This window comes from Neomonachus schauinslandi, chromosome 7, assembly GCF_002201575.2.
Source record: "Neomonachus schauinslandi chromosome 7, ASM220157v2, whole genome shotgun sequence".
NCBI lineage: Eukaryota > Metazoa > Chordata > Mammalia > Carnivora > Phocidae > Neomonachus > Neomonachus schauinslandi.
Genome location: NC_058409.1, coordinates 108,100,718 through 108,116,339, shown reverse-complemented (window position 1 = coordinate 108,116,339; position 15,622 = coordinate 108,100,718). Strand labels below are relative to the sequence as shown.

The window sequence follows — 15,622 nt, the reverse complement described above, 5'->3', positions numbered from 1 at the left end:
TGGGGGAACCCCTGGTTGAGGAAAACTATAGTCTTAATACATGAAACCTTTTTGAGAGTGTGCTCATTACTGATTTATTGTCTCACCTCCAATTCCTTTTTTTTAAGATTTTATTTGACGGAGACACAGCGAGAGAGGGAACACCAGCAGGGGGAGTGGGAGAGGGAGAAGCAGGCTTCCCGCCAAGCAGGGAGCCCAATGCGATTCAGGGCTCCATCCCAGGACCCCGGGATCTTGACCTGAGCCGAAGGCAGATGCTTAACAACTGAGCCACCCAGGTGCCCCAATTCATCCTTTTTGTTTGCTCTATGAAAATAGATCCGGACCCTTTAATTTTTTAAAAGATTTTGACAGAGAGTGAGCACAAGCCAGGGGAGCTACAGAGAGAGAAGGAGAAGCAGACTCCCCGCTGAGCAGGGAGCCCCATCGGGACTCAGTCCCAGGACCCTGGGATCATGACCTGGGCCAAAGGCGGACACTTAACTGCTTAACTGACTGAGCCACCCAGGTGCCCTGATCTGCACACTTTAGATTTTTTTTTCCCCTTTGCCCACTGGCAGGATGTTAAACCTTGTCAGTAAAGGTTCTGGAGACACACTGGAAGGGGAAAGGTTTTCCTTCCTGGTTCCAGTGTGCTCACTCGCCAGGCCCTTGCCATGTGGGCGGTGGCCCCATGCCCATCTTCTGAGGATGGCTCCCTCAGCACCAGGCTCCTGCTGTGTACAGGGACTGGCAGCACCTAGCAGCCAGCAGCTTCCTCCATTGTCTGTTCTCCCTTGTGCACTTTCATAGCAGAGTGCCTTCAGTGAAGTGCCTCTGTGAATAGCTTTTTCCAGCACCCGACAGGGAAATTTTTCAGCCCAGAGGGTGGATTTCCAGCAAGATCCAGCATGACTACTGGGTATTTACCCCAAAGATACAAAAGTAGGGATCCGATAGGGTACGTGCACCCGATGTTTATAGCAGCAATGTCCACAATAGCCAAACTGTGGAAAGAGCCAAGATGTCCATTGACAGATGAATGGATAAAGAAGATGTGGTATATATATACAATGGAATATTATGCAGCCATCAAAAGGAATGAGATCTTGCCATTTGCAATGACGTGGATGGAACTGGAGGGTATTATGCTGAGCGAAATAAGTCAAACAGAGAAAGACATGTATCATCTGACCTCACTGATATGAGGAATTCTTAATTGTAGGAAACAAACTGAGGGTTGCTGGAGTGGGGGGTGGGGTGGGAGGGATGGGGTGACTGGGTGATAGACACTGGGGAGGGTATGTGCTCTGGTAAGCGCTGTGAATTGTGCAAGACTGTTGAATCTCAGATCTGTACCTCTGAAACAAATAATGCAATATATGTTAAAAAAAAAAAAGGTAGCAGGAGGGGAAGAATGAAGCGGGGGTAATCGGAGGGGTAGACGAGCCATGAGAGATGATGGACTCTGAAAAACAAACTGAGGGTTCTAGAGGGGAGGGGGATGGGAGGATGGGTTAGCCTGGTGATGGGTATTGAGGAGGGCACGTTCTGCATGGAGCACTGGGTGTTATGCACAAACAATGAATCATGGAACACTACATCTAAAACTAATGATGTAATGTATGGGGATTAACATAACAATAAAAAAATTAAAAAAAAAAAAAAGATCCACCAGCATGGCATCATAGCGACTTCTCTGCCATTCAGTGGGCCCCGAGGCCTGGATCCCAGCCTAGCGTGGGGGTTGGGAGATTCTTCCTTGGATGCTCTTACTATCTTGGCCCTACCAGCGGTGGCTCCTTCTTGTATCTGCTGTTTTTATATTCTTTAGAGTTCTCTTTACTTGTTACTAGCCGATCCCTCATTATCCCAGACTCATTATAATCTTTAAACTGCTTGTTCAAGTTATGGCGTGGTTTCTCTCTCCTGATTAGACCCACACTGATACAGGGAGTGACCACAAGCTGCCTACTTCAGTTTAGAGAAGAAGCTAATGGATCCACCCTTGGCCTAGGTTCAGGGAACAGGAAATGGAAGGGATAAATCTAGGCCAGGACCAGTCACTGACTCACACTGACTGGCCCTGAATGAGGAGGCCCACCTCCAGCATGGTGAGCGGAAGGAGCATGGAAATGAGAGCCTGTCTTAGTCTGCTCAGGCTGCTATAACAAAATATCACAGACTGGGTGGCTTAAACAACATTTATTTCTCACAGTTCTCACAGTTCTGGAGGCCGGAAAGTCAAGGTCAAAGTGCTGGCTGATTTGGTTCTTGGTGAGATTTTTCTTCCTGGCTTGCAGATGGCTGCATTCTTGCTGTGTCCTCACATGGCAGAGAGAGCTGGCTCTGTTATCTCTTCCTCCTTTTATAAGGGCACCAAACCTATTGGATTAGGGCCCCACTCTTAAGACCCCAGTTAACCTTTATCAACTCCTCAAAGGCCCATCTCCAAACACAGTCACATTGGAGGTTAGGGCCTCAACATTTCAGTCCATATACACCATACAGAGCCACATAGACCAGAGTTTGGATTTTAGCCCTATCATTTGCCAGCTGTATAACCTTGGGCAGATTACTTTCTCTCTCTAAGCCTTAATATCCTCATTTAGAGAACAGGGATAGTTAAAGTGACTATACAATTTTTTATCCAAGCCTTCTGAGAGTGAAAGGGGATGCCAGGACAGTAGGCAAATACCATGACTGTCACAGGCAAACCAGGACACATGGGTTCCTTAAAGACACCTATTGTGTGGTATTATTGGGAAGAATATATATGATACTGTATGCAAACTCCCTAGCACATTATTTGGCACAGGGTGGGCATCAAAAAATATTAGAATTCTTCTAATTGCTGGAATCACTCCTGGCCTCCCTGGCCCTGGCTCCTCCCCTACCAGCAAAATGCTCATCCCTTAACCCTTCACACCTCTTTCCCACCTGCCAGGCATTTCCTTAGGTCAAGTGAAGGCAAGGCTCAACATTTTGGTAGCACTGCGCACAACTGTGTACTGGGACTGGGAAAGCAAGATCACTGCAGAGGGGTACGGGGTGGGGGGCATTAAAGGAAAAGGAAAGGTAGAGAATTGGGGAAGAGGGGAGGTGAAGCAGAGAGAGAGCACAACTTCATGAGAGGCAGCGTTATGGAAACTCATTAGATATGACAAGTGAAGAGAGGAAAATATGCAGGATTATAGTTCCTGTATGTAAATATCCGCATAAATTCCAGTTATTTACTTACAAATAAGCCTGAAATGAACTACAGCAAGTGTTATAGAAGTTATCTGGAATGCATGCAGGATTACAGGCTCCCAATGTACACACTATTTTAAAAATTTCGATAGCACAAAAGGGTGTACAGGGAAAAGTCTCCCTCCTACCCGACTACCCCTTTTTAAACAAAAGGCCACTATACAAAATTTTGCACCTTGCTTTCCTTGTTTTACAAAATATTGTAGAGCTTATTCTTTATTTGTACAAACCCCCCTCATTCTTTTTAATGATACCTAATGCTATATTATTCAGTTGTACCATAATTTATTTAACCAGGCCCTATGGCAGAAACCATTGGTTGGCTAATCCAATGCTCATTCCCAGCCTTTTCTTGCTACTGTAGAAGCCAGATCCCTAAGAACCCTCAATATTTGCTTTCCCATCTTCCCTTGCAGCCAAGTGTGCCCATATGATGTGGCTCTGGCCAATGAGTCAGAAGCAGAAGTCTGCTACAATGTTTCTGGAAAGCTCTTGCTTTCTTCAGGGGAACAGATACCACTCCTTTCCCCTTGCTGTGGAGAATACTGACGTGATATCTAGAGTACAATCATGAGGGAAACGCCAAGAGAATCACAGAGATGCTGGTTCTGTGTGTTCAGCTGCAGCTTGTCTGCAGACTGGTTAGCTGAGAAATGTACGCCCCTCTTAATTTCAGCGACTGCTACTCAGACTTTCTGGTACTTGCTCCTGACACATTCTTGATACAGTCCCCCACTTATAGACATACATGTGGCTTCCAATCTTTTAATGCTAATAATGATGATGTAATGACAGTCCGTATACATAGATCTTTGCTTAAAAGTTTACGTAGAATAAATTCCTACTGTGGAATTGCTATTCATTTTCAATTTTGATAGAGTCAGATTGCCTCTCAAAGAAGATTTATTAACTATGTTTTCATATCTTCAGATCTACGTGTACTACCCTGACCCATTCCAATATTATAGGTGATTTTTAGTTCTGTTTTTCTACTTCTCTTTGCCATATTTTCTATAATAAATATGTATTAGGAATCGCAGAGAAAAATATTTTTAAAAACAGAATTCAGGAATTCCGAGTTCCAGACTACCCAGCAGTCTCCTTAGTAGCCTTGTAAACTTGGGTAAGTCAATTTATCACTAAACCAGTGGGCTTGGGAAATGGGCCCTTTCTGGCTGAGAGTGCTGTTGTGAGGATAGTAGTCATGTGCAGACGACAGGCTCACAGACAAGGGGGTGGTGCCTTCTCCCTGGTATGCCCTACCCTGGACCCCACCTACTGGAGTGACCCTTCTGTAGATGCTGGGTCAAGCTTTGCAAAGAAAGGCCTTTGTAGCTGTTGTCTACTTCCTCCAGAATGCCAAGGGGCTGTTTGTTGTGTTATAACGCAGGTGCACGCTGCTGCCTCATTGCTTTATTTGCCAAGGAACTCTCAGCTCGGGATCAAAGGTTCTGAGCTGAAAGGGCCTTCAGAGAAGCCCATGCAAGGGAAGAGGGGGGCTGCAAAGCACAAGGGCTTGGGGTGCAGGCTTCGCCCAGGCAGCCTGGCATCAGACGGAGATGCAGCTTGGGTGAAGCTGGTCTGCAAACATATTTTATTTAGTTCCTAGTGTGCTCAAAATATTTTTTGATTAGTTGACAACATTTACAAACACGGAGTTTGGTTGCACAACAGCGTGAATGTACTTTTAATGCCACGGAATTGTACACTTAAAAATGGTTAAAATGGTAAATTTTACGTTCTGTGTATTTTACTCCAATTTAAAATCTATTTGTAGACTGACATGTAAATGTAGTTGTTCCTTTAAGACCAAGCAAAGCATTTTTTAAAGAAAAGTATTTTTATGAATAATAAAAATTCCAAATAGTTTAAAAAAAGAATAAATCCAACTATAGTCCTCTTGTTTTTTGTTTTTTTTTTAAGATTTTATTTATTTGACAGCACACAAGCAGGGGGGGCAGCAGAGGGAGATGGAGAAGCAGGTTCTTGGCTGAGCAGGGAGCCCGGTGTAGGGCTCGATCCCAGGACCCCGGGGATCATGACCTGAGCTGAAGGTAGATGCTTAACCGACTGAGCCACCCTGGCGTCCCAACTATAGTCCTCATAGAAAGAATATTTTCATTATAAAATATTTAAAGGTGAGAGCCAAAGGGCGTCTGGGTGGCTCAGTCGGTTGAAAGACCCATTCTGGGTTTCAGCTCAGGTCATGATCTCAGGGCGGTGAGATCGAGCCCCACATCAAGCTCCGTGCTGGGCATGGAGTGTGCCTGAGATTCTCTCTCTCCCTCTGTCCCTGCCCCCACTCGTGTGCATGCTCTCTCTCTCTCTCTCTCCAAAATAAATAAATAAATTAATTAATTAAAAAAAAAAGTGAGGACCAAACACTTTCATACCATTAATAAAATGTTAAAAAAGAACAGTGTTAATCCAGATTTTGAGTGTCTGCTAAAACAATGGAAAATCTAGAAACTTATCTGTAACTGGCAAGAAAGGCCTGGTAATGCTATGGCAACAAACCATCACAAAACCTCAATGGCTTAAAACAACAGATTTCCTTCTTGTTTATGTCATATGACCATTGCAGTTTGGGCAGTTTGGAGGATTGGCTCTGTGCAAATGATTTTTGCTCAGAGCCCAGGTTGAGGGAGATTCCCCAAGCGGAATGATATTGAGTATGGGGGCTAGTGTGGGGAGGGAAGACCTCAGCAAATAATCACTAACTCCAAAGACTTCTCTTCCTGGAAGAGGTATGTGTCACTTCTGCTCATGTTGTGTTGGCCAAAGCAGGGCATGTGGTCATGCCTGTCTATAAGGGTGCAGGACAGAATAATCCTGCCAGGCACCTAGAAGGAGGGGAAACAGCTATGTCAGAAAACAATACAATACGTCATCAAAATGAAAAGAACAGCATAGGGAATACAGTCAATAATATTGTAATAATGTTATATGGTGACAGATGGTGAGAACATTTTTCATGGTGAGTATTGATTAATGTATAGAATTGAAGCCCCATGTGGTACACCTGAAATCAATATAATATTGCCTGTCAATTATACTTCGATAAAAAAAAATATATATATATATACAAATGACTACCCAGGACTCTTCAGATAAGGCATGAGTTCTTTGGACCACCACAGTACCCAGGACTCCTTGGGGTGCTCCCAACACTGCAGCCAAAGATCAGAGGACATGTGTCATGCTGTCCTCTGGCTCCTTTATTCTCTGTCAGACTTCTCCAGGCATCAGGGACTTAAAGCTGTGTTTAATGAGAGATACTAGACAAACCTGTGTTCAATTCCTGGCTGTTTTAGGCAATAAACCTCTCCGAACCTCAGTTTCTTTCCCTGTAAGATAAAAATAATAATTAGACCTATCTCAATAATTAGCATTATTGTGAGAAATAAGACAATTTTCATAAAATGTTCAGTTCAGGGCCTGGTATATAATAAGTACTCACAAGCCACTCTTAGGGTTATGCCAGGTTACTTTTTTTTTTTTTAAGATTTTATTAGAGAAAGAGAGAGAGCAGGGGGAGGGACAGATGGAGAGGGAGAGAGAGAATCTCAAGCAGACGCTGCGCTGAGCAAGGAGCCCAATACAGGGCTCGATCTCACAATCCTGAGATCATGACCTGAACTGAGATCAAGAGTCTAATGCTTAACTGACTGAGCCACCCAGGTGGCCCCCAAGTTACTTTTTAAATTATATAATACATGGAAAGTTTTTTTTTTTAAAGATTTATTTATTTATTTATTTGAGAGGGAGAGAGGGAGGGAGCATGAGCAGGGGGAGAGGCAGAGGCAGAGGGAGAAGCAGGCTCCCCGCTGAGCAGGGAGCCTGATGTGGGGCTCCATCCCAGGACCCCGGGATCATGACCTGAGCTGAAGGCAGATGCTTAACCAACTGAGCCACCCAGGCACCCCTACATGGAAAGTTTAATGTAAAAATTTTTAAACAATCCAGATAAAGTGAAAGTTTCCTTCAAACTCTCATTATCCATGTCTTCCACAGAGGAAGTAACTACTATCAGATTGCTGTACAGACTTTTTAAATTTTATTTTTATTTTTTTTTAAAGATTTTATCTTTTGAGAGAGAGAGAGCGTGAGCACAAGCCAGGAAGACAGGCAGAGGGAGAGGGAGAAGCAGATTCCCCGCTGAGCAGAGAGCTCAACTTGGGGCTCAATCCCAGGACCCTGGGATCATGACCTGAACCGAGGGTAGACGCTCAACAAACTGAGCCACCCAGGTGCCCCAATTGCTGTACATTCTTTTGAGACCTTGTTCTGTGGTTTCACAAACACTGATAAACGCATATGCATATATTGTTTTTGGTATTTTTTAAAGCATGCATAACATACTGTACATAATTTGTAAGATGCTCTTTTTAATAAACTACATGCTCTGGGGATTTATGTTATATATGGGTACTATTGTAATATGTGTTTTAAAATTTTTTAAATCCTGCAGATTACTAGGATTTGCTATGGATCCCAGAATTCTCAAATCACCTGGAAAGCTGTCTCTGTAGCATTACCTGATGGTATGCTTGAGGACATGAAAGTATATTCCAGGCTTTCAGGCATTTCTGAGGAGGCCAAACCCCTTTTTTCACTTGGGGCTATATTCTTCTTCCCTGGTCAGTATTGACAAATAGGTAAATGAACATGGGCTTGAAGTCAGAGAGTCCTAGTTTCCAGCCCCAGCTGTGTGACCTTGGGCTAGTTGCTTACCCTCTCTGAGCCTGTTTCTGAGAAATGAGAAATATGGTTGTTGTCAACATTAAATGAGATCATCTTTATAGAGAATATTCACAAGGTTGCCTGGCTCATGGCCAGTATTCCATAGAGTTTCAGGAAGGTAATGTTGGCAGACAGTCAATGCCAAAAAGAAGAAAATCCAATTAGGCACGTGTTTCTATGCCAGTAAAGGGTCTCTTTAGATTTTTGTATGGTAAGGAGCAAAAGGAAAAGATGTTAGTAGTCTGGTAGGCAGGCTGATTAAAACTTTGATGCTTTGGGACGCCTGGGTGGCTCAGTCGTTGGGTGTCTGCCTTTCGCTCCGGTCATGGTCCCAGGGTCCTGGGATCGAGCCCCACATCAGGCGCCCTGCTCCCCGGGAAGCCTGCTTCTCCCTCTCCCACTCCCCCTGCTTGTGATCCCTCTCTCGCTGTGTCTCTCTCTGTCAAATAAGTAAATAAAATCTTAAAAAAAAAAAAAAAACTTTGATGCTTCATTTTCAAAATCCCTCATATACCTAAAGGGATAATTTTTTTAAAATTCTACTTTATTTTTATTAAAGATTTTATTTTTAAGTAGTCTTTACACTCAACATGGGGCTCCAACTCACAACCCTGAGATCTAGAGTCACAGGCTCTACCTACTGAGCCAGCCAGGTGCACCTATTTTATTTTAATTCCGCAGTAGTTAACAACGGTGTTATATTAGTTTTAGGTGTACAATATAGTGATTCAGCAAATCTATATATTACTCAGTGCTCATTAAGGTAAGTGTACTCTTAATCCCTATTCTGTTTGTTTTTTAAAGATCAAAGTTTCCATATTTGTAGTTCTTTTTTTTTTAAAAGATTTTATTTATTTGACAGAGAGACACAGCGAGAGAGAGAGAGAGAGAGAGAGAGAGAGGGAACACAAGCAGGGGGAGTGGGAGAGGGAGAAGCAGGCTCTCCACTGAGCGGGAGCCTGATGCGGGGCTCGATCCCAGGACCCTGGGATCATGACCTGAGCTGAAGGCAGATGCTTAAGGACTGAACCACCCAGGCGCCCCATATTTGTAGTTCCTACCCTTAACATCTACACTTAACATTGAATTTCTTTTGAAAAATAATACATGCACATGTTAAAAAAAATTATCAGTATCAAAACGTACTTTGGATGAATGAAAACTAAGCTGTTCTCCTACCCTGGCCCAAGTTCACCTCCTTGTTAGCAATCATTAACAGTTTGACTCCTTCTGGGCATGACCTGGGCATGCACAGCAAAACCATCCAGGAATGTGCAGAGATAACTAGAGCAATACAGTATATCTTAATAGAAATAATTGCCCCATGGCATCGCTCCCCCTTTTTTACTCTTTCCATGATTCTGCACTTTGCAGATTGCTCTGTAACTGTACACATAGATCTGCCTCATTTTCTCTATGGTTGTATGACAGTCCCCTGTAAGAGTAGTTCCATATAGCTCCATATGTGGGTCGTTTCCTGTGTCTTTCTAGTACAAGCAGTGCTGTCATGAATGTTATTACACTAGATCTTTGTTCACAGGTGAGAGTTTAATGGTTAAAGACATATACAGGCAAGTATTTTTAAGCATCCTGCATAAATGATTAGCTATGTTTGGGAAATACTGATCACGTTGATATTCTTAGGATTATTCCTTACCTAATATTCCCCGCCCCCCAACCCCTGCCCCCACCACTAAACTGTGTTTTCTGGGGTCTTGGCCATGTTTCTTCCTACCCTGATTCTCATAGCTTTGGGAAGAATTGGCAGAAAGAGAAGGGGGTGAAGTAGTGTACAGGAGAGGTTTGCAGACTTTGCTTGTTGGTGGAGAGAAAGACCAGCAGGAGGCTAGGGACTCTCTCCTACATGACCCAGGAAGCCAGATCAGGGTCTCTCAGCTTTGGCACTGCTGACTTTTTGCCTGGAAAATCCTTTGCATGGCAGGGGTGTGGGGAGGGTGGAGGGTGACTCTCCTGTGCACCTGTGCCTCCCTGGCCTCTGCCCACTAGATGCCTGTAGTCCCTCTACCCAGTTGTGACTGAAGCCATAAGTCTCCTGGGGGGGAAAATCTCCCCTGACTCCCCTGCCTTAGAAACAGTGCTCCAGACGATTCATTGGTGATAAATTACTCACTGAACCTATACTACGTATCTAGCACCTGGGGCCTGAGGGTTTTATGATCTGAGTGGGGAAGCTACCACAGAATGTCAACTTGCCCTTTCCCATGGAAGACAGCAATGGCCACGTGAGGGTTCTTGTCCACGTTCTCTCTCTGGTAATCTAATACCCCTTCCTTTCTTTCTACCTCCCGTTACGCAACACAGTACATGAACACAGTCTCATTGTACAACTTCAAATAATACATTATCCTAATCACTCCCAACCTAGGGGATTCTCTTGGAGGAATAACTATTGTTTTAAATTTAGAACTCTTCCTATGCACTTACATATTGATTTTAACATACAGAAATCAGGAGTTTCTTGCTTTTTTAACCTAAATGGGAATTCACTGTATATTTTGTTGAACTTGATATTTTTCAATTAATCCAAATAACAAGCAGAAACCCGTCCATATCTGTATAATTCTACCTCATTCTTTATTTTTTATTTTTTTTAGAAGATTTCATTTATTTATTTGACAGAGACACAGCGAGAGAGGGAACACAAGCAGGGGGAATGGAAGAGGGAGAAGCAGGCTTCCCGTGGATCCCAGGACTCTGGGATCACCACCTGAGCTGAAGGCAGATGCTTAATGACTGAGCCACCCAGACGCCCCTACCTCATTCTTTTTTAAACTGCTGCATGGTATTCCATATTATATGCACATCACTGGTTAATCAGTTTGCCAATTGATGAGCAATTACATTTTCAGTTTTTAAGTATTTTTTTATAAAGATTTTATTTATTCATTTGAGAGAGAAACAGAGCACAAGCAGGGGGAGAGGTAGAGGGAGAAGGAGAAGCAAACTCCCCAATGAGCTGGGAGCTGGACATGGGGCTCCATCCCAGGACCTGGAGATCAGGACCCGGGCCGAGGGCAGACGCTTAACCATCTGAGCCACCCAGGTGCCCCACTTTTTAAGTATTCTAACAAAGCTGACAATGCTGCAGTTGCAAGTGACGGTATACACTTTTTTGTTAAAAAAAAAGGTGTGGCCATATACCGAGGTACTATTATTGATTTGGGTGATATACACAATATTAATAGTGATTGCCAAATAGCCTCACAAAAAGAGCAGTTATCACTTAAAATTCGCTCCAAATGTGATTAAGAATAGCCCTGACTCTCATCATAAGCCATTTGGGTTAAATTACCAATCTGTAAATTTTGAAGTTTTGCAAGTCTGCTCTCATTAGCATTTCAATTTCGAAAGTCGTCTTGTTAAAGGAAATCTCTGAGTCCAGCCTTTAAGAACCTTTCCAGGGACTCTTCTCTGCCGTCAGAATAAACTCCAAATGCCTTAGCAAAGCCGACCCGATCCTGGGGGTTGGGGGTGGGGGTGGGTGTCCTTACTCTAGAAAACTTTAGTGGATTCTCTCCTCTCGGTTGAGTTCCATCCGATGCCTTTTTAGCCCCAGACGCTTAGTCCCAGACGCCTGCCTTTGCGGGGCTCCCGGCATCCAGATCATCTCTGATCCCAGCCCTTAATAGGAGTTTCATAAATGTTGAATGAGCTGGGCCGATGGGGCAGTGGGACCTGGGGGGCCAGAAGCACGCTCTCACCAGGCTCCTGGGGGCGGCCGCGAGTCTCGTCTCGGGCCAGTCCCCGCGCAGGGAATGAGAAGGGACGCGCCCGGGTCCCAACAGGCTGCTGCCGACGCCTCTTCTCCCCCAATAGAGACGCTCCAGGTGCTTCATTCCCAAATTCTCTGCAAAACTTAACGGGAGATCACATGCCTGGAATGAGAACCGACCGAGGCATCTGTGTATTTCCTTACAAAATGCTCATGGTGACCAACAGAGGGCCCAATAAAACACCTAGAGACGTGGAGAGGACCGGGCTGGTGCGCCACTTAGCCTCTGAAGTGCTTCGGGAAACCTCTGGGGTGTCCGTGTAGGAGTGTGACAAATTACCTTTTAAAGACGTAACGACGCGGGGCGCCTGCGTGGCTGAGTCGTTAAGCGTCTGCCTTCGGCTTGGGTCATGATCTCAGGGTCCTGGAATCGAGCCCCGCAGAGGGCTCCCTACTCCGCGGGAAGCCTGCTTCTCCCTCTCCCACTCCCCCTGCTTTTGTTCCCTCTCTCGCTGTCTCTATGTCAAATAAATAAAAATTAAAAAAAAAGACATAACGACACGAAAGCAGCCCCCACACCCCCAGCTATTGGAACACTAAATGGCAATGGTGGTGACGCACAGGATGTTGCATTAAGGACCAACCAGAGTGGAGACTTTACAGACTACGGTTCCTTGGCAGCAACAGAAGGGGAAGACCTCTGCGAGCTCCCACCAGCCGGCCATCCGGCCACCCGCTGCAGCACTTGCCACGAACAGCAGGGTAGAAATCTGTGTTCTCAAACTCAACAGCACTTTTCAGTGCGGCCTTTTTACACAATCTTAGGTACACGACGGGCGCTACTTTCCCCTCTCGCTTTCTCTTAAACTGTTGTCCGACAATAGTGCTGACTAATGGTGAGAGCCAGCAAGTGCCCTTAGGCGGCCGCCTGGAAATAAAAAAGTTGCTGTAAGAAGAAAAAAAAAAAACTAAACAACGGGAACTTTCCCAGTTGGTTTCCCTGGTACTAAACAGTGCAGAAAAGGCGGGAGAGGGGCCTCAGGGGCTAGACCCAACAAGTGAGGGAAAAAAAGTAAGGAGGACGGAAGCCAGGGACAGAAGAGCCTCTGAACCTCCCCAGGAGGCACGGCGGCCCTGGGGCTCGGTCTCCTTGGCGCAGTCCAACCCCCGCGTCAATCAGATCTTTCCCGCTTTGCGATTGGCCAGGGGCTCCCTTGGCCTCCCTGGCGCCCACCCCCTAGTTGCTTGGGGTTTACTTCCCCAAAGTACACGGGCCCCACCTTGTGGAGCAACCGCTCCTGTATGGAAAAAGGATCTCCGCCCAAGGGAACACATTTTAACGAATGGGAGCGGCCCCACGCATTTATTGGCTGCTATGGGTATCGGTCAAAGAAGTTCCCACCCTCTTTTCCGACGTACCTTTAAGTCATTGGTCTATCTCAGTGCCAATCCGTTACTAGGGAAACGAGATCCTCAGTCTCATAGGCATGAGTCAAAGCCAATCAAGAGCCACGCCTTCATCCTGAGTCAGTACCCAATTGCTGCTCGAAGAGCCCAGAGGACGCAGTCGGGATTGGTCACCAGCCTGCTCGACCTGGCCGCAACATGTTAGGCTGAGTCGCGGTTATATAGACCGGCGACGGAGCACGCGTGTGTGCGGACGCAGTTGCGTGAGGTGATTTTGCCTTCTGCCATACTGTGGAGCAAAGCTTGTTCCTCTCCCGCTCAGCCGCGCAGGTACGCCGGGGTGTGGGCGGGGCGGGGCGGCCCAGGGACGAAGACGAGCTGGGACGCTTGTGAGACAGAGAAGTCGCAGCGGCGGCGGCAGTGGCCACCGCGCGAGGCGTGCACCCTACCCTTCCCCCCCCAACGGCCGCAGGCGGGCGCACGGGCGCGTGGAGTTCCCCCGCCCCCTCTCGCCGCGCTCCCACCGGCCGGCGCGCGTGGCCGTGTCCGCGTCCGCCGCGTGCGCGTGCCACGCCCAACGGCCGCGCGGGGGGAGAGCGAGCCGCGGCCGCCGCCCGGGCCCCAGGGCGATCTCGGGAACCCGGGGCCCCGCGCGGCCCGCTCGCCGGCCTTTCCCGCCCGTCTCCTTCCCCGCCCCCCGCGCGCCCGCAGAGCCTTTTCTGCCCGGGCGAGAGGCTCTAGCTTGGCCCGGACCGGAGGAGGCTTTTATTTAGCGGCGGGGGCGACACGAAAACCCGAGGAGGTTTTTGGCTCGGGAAGCAGAAGTGCTGCTCCCGGGATTTACAGGGAGTAAAGGGGGAGCAGCGAAGGCACGGGTAATGAGTGGAAGTAATAATTACTGTTTTTTCTGAGCCCTCGCTGTGTGCCAGGCACTGTGCTGAGCAACTTGGGTGGCTCTCCGGTACTCCCACAACGGTCCGGTGAGGTAGGTACGGCGATTTTCCTTTTTGCAGTGGATTCGGACGCCCAGAGGTGCAGAGATGTGGTCACAGGCACGCCGACGGTAAGGGACAGGTATCGGGTGGAACCCAGGCCGTGTGACTGCTAGGCCCCCCGCCTGTTTGCGTCCTTGTGCCAGCGCCCTGCGGCCTCAGCCCGGAGAGGCCAGCTGCTGGGCGGAGTGCGGCGGTATTTGTGCTTGAGCCACTTGTCGGCTTCCAGGGAGACGCGGCTTGGAAGTGGGATTGTGACAAAGGACACCAAGGGCTTCGGGCTTCCTTTCTACGAGTGTTCGCACGGAAAGCTGATGGATGTGCCGCCCTCAGAGCTTTCGGAAAAGTAGAGAAAAGGCGAATAAGTGCAAACGAATGTGGACGGTGTTCCTCCTCCGATTTAATACTCAAGAGCGCGATGGTGGGAAATTCCCGGCAGCCGCGAGTTAGGCTCAGCTCTTAGACCCTGAAACCTTTTTTCGTCTTTTCTTTACCGGGGCAGACTGTTGAGAAAGACCTTCGGGAAGATAGTTTCACTTCCTCGTTTTGTAGTTGGAGAAAATGCGGGTCAGAGCGATGAGTTTCAGATTTCTCCTCCATGTGTGAGTTGAAATGTGAAGTTAGAATGGAAAGGATGGTGCCCAGTTACAATATAAATTTAAACTCTGGAGCTTATGCTAGGTGAATTACGGGTGATTGAGGTGTGTTGGAAATCTTGCCCTTAGGGCAGTCGGGATCTTCAGTGGATGAAAGCCTCTCTACATTCAGTTCACTTATTTCGCGTTTACTGTTAGGCTCCTATGTATGTGGAAGATACCTTCGAAGACGAGCATATATTTGCGATTTTTAAAAGCCAGTATGCTCCCTTGCTTTAGAAAATCGTTGCAGGTCCAGACCATTACTTGACATCACAAATGTCTCTACTTGAGATAAAACTAATAAGTTTTGGCACTAGCTCTTCTGAATTTTGCTTGGAATGGCTTTCAACCTTCTATTAGAGCCTTTAGTCTTTTAAGAAGTTATTGCAGTCAGAGGGAATACAAAATTTCCATCCTTGCAAGTAAATTAAAAAACTACAGGGAAGCTTAATATTTGTGTTTCCATTTACCCAGTACTTGCCATGTTTCTTAACAAAGTAGCAATAGATAAAGGATCAAAATATTGTATGGCCCAGGTTCTTTAGTTGGTGTTGCCATAAATAACTGATTGCTTTAGAATGTAACATTGTTGGGCGCCTGGGTGGCTCAGTTGGTTAAGCGACTGCCTTCGGCTCAGGTCATGATCCTGGAGTCCCTGGATCGAGTCCCGCATCGGGCTCCCTGCTCGGCAGGGAGTCTGCTTCTCCCTCTCCCACTCCCCGTTTGTGTTCCCTCTCTCGCTGTGTCTTTCTCTGTCACATAAATAAATAAAATCTTTAAAAATATATATATATATAACATTGTTTTACTTAGAACGTGCCTTCATGTAGCAATTCTAGTTTATTTAGATGGCGTTACCTTACTGAATTCGCATTTTA

General features: G+C 46.4%; 1 protein-coding gene across 2 annotated transcripts in view; it reads left to right on the top strand.

Annotated features, from left to right (window-relative positions):
- The first annotated feature begins 13,340 nt into the window (after positions 1–13,340).
- G3BP1 (G3BP stress granule assembly factor 1) overlaps positions 13,341–15,622 on the top strand; it is a 32,216-nt gene continuing 29,934 nt past the window's right edge. The window contains exon 1 of one of the 2 annotated variants that reach the window (XM_021701039.2): positions 13,341–13,444. The gene's annotated coding sequence lies outside the window, so the exon portion shown is untranslated. Of the gene's footprint in view, positions 13,445–13,810; positions 14,100–15,622 lie in introns of those variants that run through there. The other variant, XM_021701048.2, reaches the window with a different exon arrangement.